We start from the raw sequence: 12,484 nt of genomic DNA on the forward strand, positions 1-12,484 counted from the left end.
TCCCCTCAGTGTCTTGGTCTTTCTCTATCCCTCAGTTCATACAAAAACAGATTATCTGGTCATTATCACATTGCTGTTTGTGGGAGCTTGCTGTGTGCAAATTAGCTGCTACATTTCCTAAATCCTAACAGTGACAACTCTTCAAAAGTACTTCATTGACTGTGAAGCACTTTGGGACATGAAAGATGCAATATACATTCAAGTCTATCTTTTGTCTTTTAAAGAAGAAAAGCATACTTCAAAGAAAGAACATCTGCAATGGAGGGAATTTCAAATGAGCTCAGAGAAGGTAATGGGGCCCAGAATGCCAAACAATGAAGCCTATCAAAGGGAAGAGGTCACGACTGCTGATTATAGTTTAATGGGATTTTACATCACAGAATTAGAAGAAACAAAACATTCATAGACCCACAGAATGGATCAAGAAGCAATGATTAAACTATTATACTGAGTGGACAGAAGTTGTTTACACTGAGGGCCTAACATCTGAGGAATATTAATACCATCACTATTGCTTATATTATTGCTGCCAAAACTGTTTGCCCACTATTTAAGGTGGACAGTAAAATGAGTAATGCTTGTCAATCATTAACCTTTACATAGAAATATGCAGAATTTATAGCACAGAACATTTGACGCAACAAGTCCTTCCTAGTGTTCATGCTCCACATGATCCTCCTTACATACCTCTTTATCTAACTCCATCAGCATATTCTCCAGTTCCTTTCTTCCTAATTTTCTGATCCAGCATTCCCTGAAATGCTCATCGATGTTTACAGCACAGAACGAAGCCATTCGGCTCATCGTGTCCACACCAGTCAACAAAGATCTGACTAAACTAATCCCATTTTTCAGCGCTTGACCCACAGCCCCGGAGGCTATGGCAACGCAAGTGACTATCTAAATACTTCTTAAATGTTATGAGAATTTCTGACTCAATCACCCTTTCAGGCAGTGAGCTCCAGACTGTGAAAAAAATTCTCAATTCCCCTTGTACCTTTTATCTATGTCCTCTGGTTACTGACCCCTCTACTAATGGAAAAAGTGCCTTCCCATCCACCCTATCTAGGCCCCTCATAATCTTATACACCTCTATCAGGTCGCCTCTCAACCTTCGCTGCTCCAAGGAAAACAACCTCAACCTATTCAATCTTTCCTCATAGCTCAAACCCTCCAGCCCAGGCAGCATCCTGGTAAATCTCCTCTCCACCCTCTCCAGTGCAATCACATCCTTCCTATAAAGTGGTGACCAGAACTGCACACAGTACTCCAGTTATGGCCTAACCAGCATTTTATACAGTTCCAGCATAAACTCCCTGCTCTTGTATTCTATGCTTCGGCTAATAAAGGTAAGTATCCTATATGCCTTCTTAACCGCCGTATCGACCTGCCCTGCTACCTTCAGGGATATGTGGATATGCACACCGAGGTCCCTCTGATCTTTAGTGCTTTCCAGGGTCCTACCATTCATAGTGTAATCCCTTGCCTTGTTAGCCCTCCCCCAGCGCATTACCTCACACTTTTCTGGGCTGAATTCCATTTTACACTGCTCTGCCCACCTGACCAGTACATTCATATCCTCCTGCAGTTTATGGTTTTCCTCCTCACTATTTACCATCCTGCCAATTTTCATGTCATCCGCAAACTTCTTTATCAAATCCCCTGTATTTAAGTCCAAATCATTTTTGTACATCACAAACAGCAAGGGCCCCAGCACTGAGCCCTGCAGAACCCCACTGGAAACAGACTTCCAGTCACAGAAACATCCCTCTACCATCACCCTCTGCTTCCTGCCTCTCAGCTAATTTTGAATCCAACGTGCCACTTTGCCTTGGATCCCATCGGCTCTTACTTTCTTGACCAGCCTGCCATGAGGGACCTTGTCAACAGCCTTACTAAAGTCCATGTAGACCACATAAACACTCCTAGTTACCACTTCAAAAAATTTGATCAATTTTGTCAAGCATGACCTTCCTTTAACAAATCCATGCTGACTATCCCTGATTAACCTGTGCCTTCCCAAGTGTAGATATATTCGGTCCCTCAGAATTCTTTCCAGTAACTTCCCTACCATCAAGGTTAGACTGACTGGTCTGTAATTTTCTTGTCTATCCCCCCCTCTCTTTTTTAATAATGGGACAACTTTAGCAGTACTCCAGTCCTCTGGCACCTCACCTGTGGCCAGAGAAGATTTGAAAATTACTGCCAGAGCCCCTGATATCTCTTCCCTTAAAACCCTTCCAAGTCTACAGATCTATCCACTTTTAAGGATAAATGCATCAATGCTAGACGTCTCAACCACTCCTAGCAGTAGTGAACTCCACGTCGTTGTGATCCCCATAGAGACCAATAACTTTTAGAACGATATTCAAATTTCTAGTGGCTGACTGGAAAGATCACACAAGATTTCAAATTTTATGATTTTCACTGTAGTAAACAAATTAAAAGCAACATTGTCTAAACACTATTCAGTAGGTAATTTATAATCTAAACTACAGAAAAGATCCCCCATTTAATTTTTAAAGTAAGAGAAAATCACCACCATGGTAATACTTTACTCTGCCCTTTAAGTGGACACTTCATTCTCCAGTCCAAAGCTATTCTCAGCTCCCAATGACTTGCTTCCTTTTCCAGCCAGGTAAATTCTAATCCCTGAACTGAATTTCATGATGAGACACAAACTGGAAATTCCTCTCTCTAGCCAAGCTAAGCAAATCTTCAAGTCTTATTTAAATTCTCAAAAGCTCAATTGCTTCAATCTGAACATGAGCTCCCACTTGCATTTTGCATGGTGGCTGACAGGGACAGCACTTTCTCTGCTTAAAGGTGCAGGACTAGCTGTCTCTATCTTTTTGTGTTCTCCCTCTCAAGCAGACTCTTGCAGGCTTACCTGTTTGAGAGGTTCAGGGAGATCTTAAGAAAAATCTGCAACTTGATACTACAAGGGCTTCCCATGGGCTTCTATCTTCCCAAAGCCCACCTCCATTGCAATGTGAATCACGTGGGCCTTGAAACCAGGTTGAAATGTTAATTAGCTGTCCTTTCAACCCCAATACCACTCCATCTTGAAATTAAAGTTTACAGAATAGCCATTCTAAAAATATGACATTCCTAACTCCTTCAGGTGAAACTTGGAGTCTCACAATCTACACATTTATCACAGATGCACTTGCCATTGTCTAAAGGGACGAATATTTTGCACCTTCTTCTCAGTAATCACTCCGGGCCTCACTGTCCTATACAACCAAGCCACTCAGACTTGTTGCGAAGCAGCATTTAGAGCAGGTCACATGACCCCCTAAATTCCTCCATTTAACCTACAGTAAAGGGACAATCCCAAAACATAACAATCTTACAAATGTCATATTTCTAACAGCATTCTAGCCGCGCTTTGGGTAAAGGAATTTCTCCAGAATTGCTTATGTTAGTGATATTTATCTTGTTTTTATGGCCACAGTTTTTCAATTTTTCACAAGTGGAAGCAACTTCTCCACACCAGCCTTTCAAGCCCTTTAATAAACTGAAAGACCAGGATTAGGTACAATCTTCATAAGATCTCAGTGTTGGTATCATCCTGTAAAATCTTTTTTGCCACTCTATATTCTATTGGCAACATGGGAGATCAGGACACTGCATGGTAATCCAGTTTTTCTGTCTCCAGTTCTAACATTAAGGCTTAAATTTTCACTCTCAGGTCAGGAATGCATAATCGGGACAATTCCCAGCTCCACAAACTGGACCTGGGAAAGGGTGCCCCGAAGTTCAGATTTTCAACCTGGTGGTGCGGGGGCAGAGGTTGGTGTTCATGTGAAAATGCGAGTCTAGGAGTTGTGGCGGGGGTCTCTGGAAAGAGTTCGGTGCAGAAGGCCTGCCTTAGTGCTCCGGTACTTTGTTGAAGATATGAACAACCCTCACTGCCCCTCAATTCTCCCCTCCAGACACTCCCCATGTCCAATCCATACCAACTCATGTCCCACACAGATCCCCAATGGCCCTTCATATCCTCCATGCCAACATATGCCCCTCACCCACTCCACTGCCCTTTATAGTCCCATGCCAACTTAGTGTCAATGCATGCCATCCCATACAACCACTATCCTTTGCCCTCACATCTACCATACCAACTCATCCAGTATTCACCATGGGCAGACCTCAGGAGTCATGCTGAGATTAAATGAAGTAAAATTCTTAAGTGCATATTGATGAATTCATTATTTTAAAAATCTCTCATTGACAAATGTCATTCACTTGATTTAACTTCCTTTAATCCCTATAAAAAAATTACTATAATTATAGTCCGACTTCAAAAAGGTTACAACCACTTGGAACTGTCAATCAAACAATGAACTGACAGATATCCCATTGTCATGATAGGTTTGAAATACTTCATGCAGCACTAATCTTATAATGGTCATTCTCAGGCTTATGTCAACAAACCGAGTGAAATAGCAAGCACTTTTTTTTTACACTGCAGAGAGCTCTTTCAAATTTTTAAATAGCAGGAGATTTAAATCTCTTGACAACTTGACAGCTCCCCTCAACAGCTCTCTTGACCTATCCAATGAGTTTCTGCACTTTTTAGGTACTTTACTTCTCCCAAAGGGCAACTGACTTCTCATAAAGGTGTACTTGGACCATATCCAAAAGGGTACCTTACCTCCCCAAACAACTCTGGCAGCTTTAAACCTTCTCTTACCAGGTATAAAGTGCACAAGTCATGTTTTGGACATCTCGCTAGCTGCACTTGTGCAGTTGCCTCCATGAACCATGGATGTGCAATTTAGAACCTTTCCTGTGAAAATGGCAGGAGCACAGTTCGGGCACAGGGCTGCCGGATTTGAGCCTCTGCTGCCATTTTCGTGAAGACAGAGAGCCTTTCCATTCTGCACGAAACTTCCGGCCCAAAGATCTTCCCAAATCCCCAGCAAATAGACTATTGCCGACTGCATGATAAATACCAATCACATAACAGATAAAAATATTTTGTAACCTTTGAGAAGCCTAGGCGGCACATTTTCTAACCATTTTCTGCACCCTGTAACAATTGAGTTGCGTTCACTTCCGTGTACCTGGACGAACCACATGTTACATACGAACAAGGAGCAGTAATAGCCAATTCGGCCTTCGAGCCGCTCCGCCATTTCATAAGATCATGGCTGATCTGATGGCAACCTCATATCTGCATCCCGCTTACCCCAGATAACCCATCACTCCTTTGCTTACCAAGAATCTATACACTTCTAGCTTATCCAACCTTTCCTCATAACTCAACCTGCCCATTCCAGGTATTAGTCTGATAAGCCTTCTCTGAGTTGCATTCAATACATTTACATCCTTCCTTAAATAAAGTGACCAGTACTGTACACAGTACTCCAGATGTGGTCTCATTAGTGCTCTGTATAACTGAAGCACTACCTCCCTACTTTTGTATTCAATTCCCCTTGGAATAAATGATAACATTCTACTAGTCTTCCTAATTACTTGCTGTACCTGCATACTAGCCTTTTGCAATTTACACACTAAGACACCCAGATCCCTTTGTATCTCAGAGCTCTGCAATCTCTCATCAGGTAGATAATATGCCTTTCTTTTATTCTTTCTGCCAAAATGGACCATTTCACATTTTCTCACTTTATCCTCCATTTGCCTGATCTTTGCCCACTCACTTAACCTATCTATCTTTTTGTAACCTCCTTTTGTCCTTTTCACAACTTACTTACTTTCCTACCTATCTTTATGTCATCAGCAAATTTGGCAACCATCCCATACAACACTTCATCCAAATCATTTATACAAATTGTAAACAGTTGAGGTGCCAGCATTCATCCTTGTGGCACACCACTCGTTACATCTTGCCAACCTGAAAAAAACACATTTATGCCTACTCTCTGCTCCCTGTTAGCCAGCCAATCTTCCATCCATGCCAATATGTTACCCCTCACCTATACCATGAGCTTTTATTTTCCGCATCTCTGAGGGTGACATCAGGCCTGCCAACCACTTGAGTCTTTGGGGCTGGAACAGACAATCACAATATCCCTGTCTAAGTTGGCATCAGTAGATGTAGGGTGTTTTTTCTTTATTCTTTCATGGGATGTTGCCATCGCTGGCAAGGCCATTCTTAATTGCCCTTGAATTATATGGTTTGCTATGCCATTTCAGAGGGCAGTTAAGAGTTAACCACATTGCTGTGTGTCTAGAATCACATGTAGCCCATACCAGATAAGGATGGCAGATCACTGGACACTTAGTTAAAAAAAAATGTTTTTACAATGGGTTTTTCATGGTCACTATTACTGAGATTAGCTTTCTATTTGAGATTCATTAATTGAATTCAATTTCCACCAGCTGCTGTGTCCCCAGTGCATTAGCCTGGGTCTATGGATTACTAGTCCAGTGACATCACCACTATGCCATCATCTCCCCCAATTCTGGGGGTGAGGAGTCTGGGGAGATTGGGGAGAAATGTTTGAATCTATTATAAAGGATGTGATAACTGAACACTTAGAAAATAATGGTATGATTGGGCAGAGTCAACATGAATTTATGAAATGGAAATCAAGTTCAACAAAGCTGTTAGAGTTTTTTGAGGATATAACTAGCAGATTAGATAAGGGGGAACCTGTGGATGTGGCATATTTGAATTCTCAGAAGGCTTTCGATAAAGTTCCACACAAGAGTTTCATAAACAAAATTACAGCACATGGGATTGGGGGTAATATACTGACATGGATTGAGAATTGGTAAACGGACAGAAAACATAGGGCAGAAATTTTTGCTCAGCTGGCGGGTGCGCATTGACGTTGGCCGAGCGTGCTGACATTAATGCGCAGTTGTGCGATAGTTTGGCCAGCGGGCACGCGCCGGAGTTTGCAGCGTGCTCACCAACAATTAAAAGGCCTGTTAAGGCCATAAAATAATCAATTAAGTTAAATTTTTGCTGCCCATCCAACCTAACGGTTGGCGGGCAGGCAAAAGGGCCAAGTGACCTTTGCATTTTTTTTGGAAATCTCATCCATGGGAGGGATGAGGTTTCCAAAAGCAAATAAAAATAAAATAAAAGTTTTGCAATTGAATTAATAACATGTCCCTGCTTATGTGAGAGTCACATGAGGGGATGTTTTATTATATTTTTATTTTCTTTATTATTTTTTTGTTATATCTCTTCACCTCTCTGAGGCATGGAGCTGCCTCAGGGAGATTATGCAGTGCTCACTCGCGCGCAAGCGCAAAGTTCATGCACGGCCCGCTTTCCCTCCTCTGGCTGCACCCCCCCCACTCTCTAACACAGACAGCGCTCAGCGCTACCACTCGTGTTTCACGCTGGGTGGGCTTTAATTGGCTCACCAGTGTGAAATCGCAGTGCGGTGCCAATCGCAGGCGGCGGTCAGCTTCCTGACTGCCCACACACCAAGGGCAAAATTCTGCCCATAGCATAGGAATAAAAAGGCCATTCTCAGGTTGGTAGGCTATGACTAGTGGGGTACCACAAGGATCAGTGCTTGGGCTCCAGCTATTCGCAATCTATATGAATCATTTGGATGTGTGGACCAAATGTAATATTTCCAAGTTTGCTGATGTCACAAAACTAGGTAGGAATGTAAAAGCAAAAAACTGCAGCTACTGGAAATCCAAACCAAAAATAAAAATACCTGGAAAAACTCAGCAGATCTGGCAGCATCTGCGGAGAGGAACAACAGTTAACGTTTCGAGTCCGTATGACTCTTCAATTGAATGAAGTAAAAATATTTTTATAGTCCAGTACCAGGAGACACCGTCTCAGAATAAACAATAGGCCATTTAGGGCTGAGTTGAGGAGAAATTTCTTCACTCAGAGGGTGATGAATCTTTGGAATTCTCTACCCCAGAGGGCTGTGGAGGCTCAGTCATTGAGCATGGTCAAGACAGAGATCCATAGATTTCTAGATATTAAAGATATCAAAGGATGTGGGGATAGTGCTGAAAAATGGCATTGAGGCAGGAGATCAGCCATGATCTAGTTCAATGGCAGAGCATACTCGAGGGGCCAACTGGCCTTCTCCTGCTCCTATCTTTCTATGTTCCTATGTTACCTTGCAGTCGCTTGGAAGGGTCCATTGCATTATGGCTTAATGAAGTGATGACCATTCTTATGCTGCAGAAGGATGAACACAGGTAACGTACAGGTAAGACCGAGTGTATAACTGTGACTCTGAGGGGTATAATGAGTGTATAGATAAGATCAAAGATGCAATGCAAATCATGTAATGCTATCAGGACTCCCAAAGATATTGTTATCCTGAAAGTATTGTTTTCGCCAGTAAAATTTGAGCAGCACAATTGTTCTCATAAGAGGAATATTAGAAGCCTTGCAATGCAAAAGCATCTGTCCTCCATTGAAGAAAAAGGCACTGATTCACAAAACAATAAAGCAAATTTACCTAACCGCTAAGCGGAAGGTAGTTAAGCTTTTCAAACAACATTTAAACCCACACTACAGTCTTAAGGAACCTCGGCCAGCTAAACTCTTGTCATAGCATTATAGAATAATACAGCTTAACAAGAGGTCACTTGGCCCATGGTGACTGTGCTGGCTTCCTGAAAGAGCTTTCCAATTAGTTCCTCATCCCCTGCTCTTTCCCCATGCTGTTGCAAATTTCCCCTTTGAAAGTTAGCACTGAATCAAAACACATACTGAAACTTTCAAAAACCTCCAGTGCAATCTAACAAAAGCTTTCAGTTTTATTACTCATTTAATACAGTAAAATGCCCAAAGGCATTTCACAAGAGCATTATAAACAGAATATATGATGGGCAACATAGGACAGGTGACCAGAGGCTTGGTCAAAGAAGTAGCTTTGAAAGAATGTCTTAAAGGAGGAGAAAACGTGGAGATGTACAGAGGGAAAAGATTCCAGAACTTAGAAACTAGGCAACTGAAGACACCTCCATCAATGGTGGAGAGATGAAAATCGAGAACGCGCAAGAGGCCAGAATTGGAGGAGTGCAGAGATCTCAGGGAGAGGAAGGAGGCCACAGAGATAGTGAGTGGGTAAGTTGCTCCTGATCACCATCGGTGAGTCCTTTTGGAAGGTGAGTGCAGATATTGAGTGTAATTACTGTGCACCCCACATTTAGAGGGACTGTCAAGACTCATTTTGAGTTCACACATGAAGAATTGTCACTTGAGGCTGGCATTGAGAGGAAAGATTGGGAGGGACTTATGTAAATGTGTTAAAGTCTGTGCGCTAACCTGAGATTCTCTTTGTTTATAGGGAGTTCTGTATTTAATATCCATTACTGCAACAGAGCAGTAATGCAAAATAAAATATCTTTTCCATGAATGGAAACACAGGTTTGAGGTTGATCTTGACCAAATAAGTTTTCTCTGAGACAGCAACTTTGACTTTTCTCCAATTGAATTCCATTTGCAACATATCTTCCAGTTGCTCCTGTTTAGTAAAAAAAATACTTGTTTTGGTTTAAAATTCATAATCGTATCCCTCTCTGGATTCATTTGCTGGAGATTTGTATAACTTGTGTTGTACGGAAATTGTTTTATTGAAAAGTCAAAGGCAGTTTCAATTAAAAATGCTTCGCTCTTAGTCTGACAGGTAAAGAAATGTTTAAATAGGACTTTTAGAAATAACTGCTGTTTTGATTAATTGCTATATCAGTTTTGAACTATGCAATGATTATTAGTTCAATGGCGAAATAGATGAAATAGTATTTAGGTTGATGCAGTTTATCAGCTTTTGTATGGAAGTTCACTCTCACCTCTGCACAGTTCAATTATGTAACACCAAGTGTTCTTAAAACCTATAATTATACAACAGTGAATATATGGTTCTGGTTTCCATATGAGAGCAAAGATATCGAGGCACTGGAGAAGGGACAAAAAAGATTTATAAGCATGAGACCATAAAACCATATAAAAGTTACGGCACAGAAAGAGGCTATTCAGCCCATCGTGTCTGCGCTGAGTGGAAAAAAACTCACCGCTCATTCAGAACCGAGGAGTTCTAAACATCATGAAAAGCTAAATAGGCTTGGGCTCTTTTCTCCAGAAAAGAGAAGTATGAGAGCTTTAAGATTATGAGAGGGTTTGATAGAGTAGGCACAGAGATGTTTCCATGTGTGGAACCAGGCCAAAACCAGGGAAAACCAATATCAGGTAGTTGCTGTAAATCCAATAGGAAATACAGGAGAAATCTCTTCATTCACAGTAACTTGCTGACATTCAAGGTTGAGGTTTAAATGATCCTGCCTGTCAGGAATAGAGTGGGGTTGTAGTTAAAATAACTGGGCCAAAACTTACTGCAAGGATCTGTGTTAGGCCTCAATTATTCACTGTATTCATTAACTATTCAGTTGATGGAACAGAATGCAACTTACCCAAATTTGCCAATGATGTAAAAGATAGGCAGCATTGTAAAGAAGTGTAGATGGAAGTGTAACATAAAGATAATAAAGAATGGGAAAATAAGTGGCAAATGGATTTTGATGTAGGTGAATGTGAGGCAAGCCACTTAAGACCCGAAAAGGATAGAACAGAGTGCTTTCTAAATGGTGAAAAGCTAAAAACAGTGAAGCTCCAAAGGGACTTGTGGGTTTAGGTACAGAGATTAAAATTCCATGGACAAGTACAGAAAAATAAGTAATAGAGTTAATGGAATGCAAATCTTAATATTGAGAGAACTAGAATAAAAGGGGATAGAAGTCATGCTTCAGCAAGACAAAATCCTGCTTGGACCACACCTGGAGCACTGTCAGTGATTCTGGGTACCACAACTTAGGAGGGAGTGCCACACAGATTTACTAGAGTGGAACCTGGATTCCAAGCATTAACGTACAAAGAGAGTTCAAATAAACTAGGTTGTGTTCCTTGGAATTTCAAAGGTGAAGGCGTGATTTGATCAAACTTTTCAAGGTATTAAGGGGAACAGATATGGCAGGTTGGGAGGAAGTATTTCCACTATTTTGGGACTCTAGGACCAGGGGTATGGTCTCAAAATTAGAGCCAGACATTTCAGGAGCAAAATTAGGAAACATGAAGGATGGTAGGGTTTGGGAACTCTTTCTGCTAACGGCAATTGATGCTAGATTGTAAATGTTAATTGTGAGATTGTTAGATTTTTGTTAGCCAAAGGTATGAAGGGTTAGAGGGCAAAGGTCCATGTGGAGTTGGGTATGGAAATATGGGCGCCTTCACCACCTGAAGAAGATAGATGATGGAGTTAGATTTACCAAAGAAAAAGGTCACAGGAAAGGAACCTCATACGTTGTTGTTTGGACGTTGTTAGCACCATTGTAGAAGTGAACATTTCAGAACTTCTGGACTTATCATCAAGGCATTTACATTTTGGAAGCCCTCCTAAATCACACCTATAGGGTAGAGGCGCAAACCATGGATTGGAGGTGGAAAGAGTATAAAAGGTGAGTAAAAATGGTTTTGCCTCCTTTACAGTTCACCATGAAATGCTGTAGCCTAAGTTATATATGTGCTTAGTAAACTGAGCGATGATAATGCTGTGATTGGAAAAAGTAAGTGACAATTAAATAATGTGGTTGCCATGTTGTTACTTCCGGACACTGTTTTGCTGTCAAGTGAAAGAATAGCATTGTAAAAATGGAAAAGTAATCAGATACGTTAGAATGGATTATCCACTGGACAAAGTGCTATTCTGTATTGTACAATATTGAAAGGCTAGCCCAGTGCAAGGTCCAGAGCTAATTGTTTCAACTTTCCTATTGCTTTCATTCATTCTTTACAGATAAGCTCAGCCATCCATTTAGCTGTTTGGGAGCTTTGCCAGATACATGTTCTTTGGTTGCCTTCCAAAGCACTAATAAATTTTATAGTGGAGAGCTTGTTTATTCAGCTGTCCTGAGGCATATGAGTTTGATGGCATTGACAGTTTTATGAGCTTCTGAAGAGGACAATGGTTTTGAAATATTTTTTCAAGTAATGTTTGTGTCTTTTAATATGTTTATAAGCTTCTGAAGATGATTATGTTTCAAGCGTCAATTCAAGTGATGGTTGTTTATTTTAAGAAACCTATGAGCTTTCCAATGACTTCCAGATGGTATTATAAGGTTTTTGAGTTCTGTTTATAAAGGGGATACTGGATTAGTGGGTTGTAGGGGGATAGTACGGGGGAAAGGGAGTGAAGGGAGGGTAAAGAGAATGTAGGGGGTGATGGGAATGAAGCAGATGAGGGGTAGGAGGTTTAAGGGTGAGGGCAATGGGCACCTTTACACTGACCTGAAGAATTGAGTTAATGTTCCTGAGAATGGAGGCAGGCGTTTTAACCTCGCTGTTTGAATAGTGACCACTTCCATCTGGTCTCAATGATGACTTTAGGCTGTTTGCCATCTTGGAGATGAAAATCCCACCAGCCAGCACTGCCTGGACAAAGGCAGGATCGTGATGTTGGCATTAACCCTGACTCCGGCTACACATCTCCAACCGGAAAATTTTGGTCATAAACTTGGATCGTAGATC

At 41.3% G+C, this 12,484-nt stretch overlaps 1 protein-coding gene across 1 annotated transcript in view; it reads right to left on the reverse strand.

The window, feature by feature from the left end:
• LOC121277722 (versican core protein-like) overlaps nt 1-12,484 on the reverse strand; it is a 151,993-nt gene that overhangs the window by 110,456 nt on the left and 29,053 nt on the right. The gene's annotated exons all lie outside the window — the stretch shown is intronic.

The sequence above is a fragment of the Carcharodon carcharias genome, chromosome 5 (assembly GCF_017639515.1).
Source record: "Carcharodon carcharias isolate sCarCar2 chromosome 5, sCarCar2.pri, whole genome shotgun sequence".
Lineage (NCBI taxonomy): Eukaryota > Metazoa > Chordata > Chondrichthyes > Lamniformes > Lamnidae > Carcharodon > Carcharodon carcharias.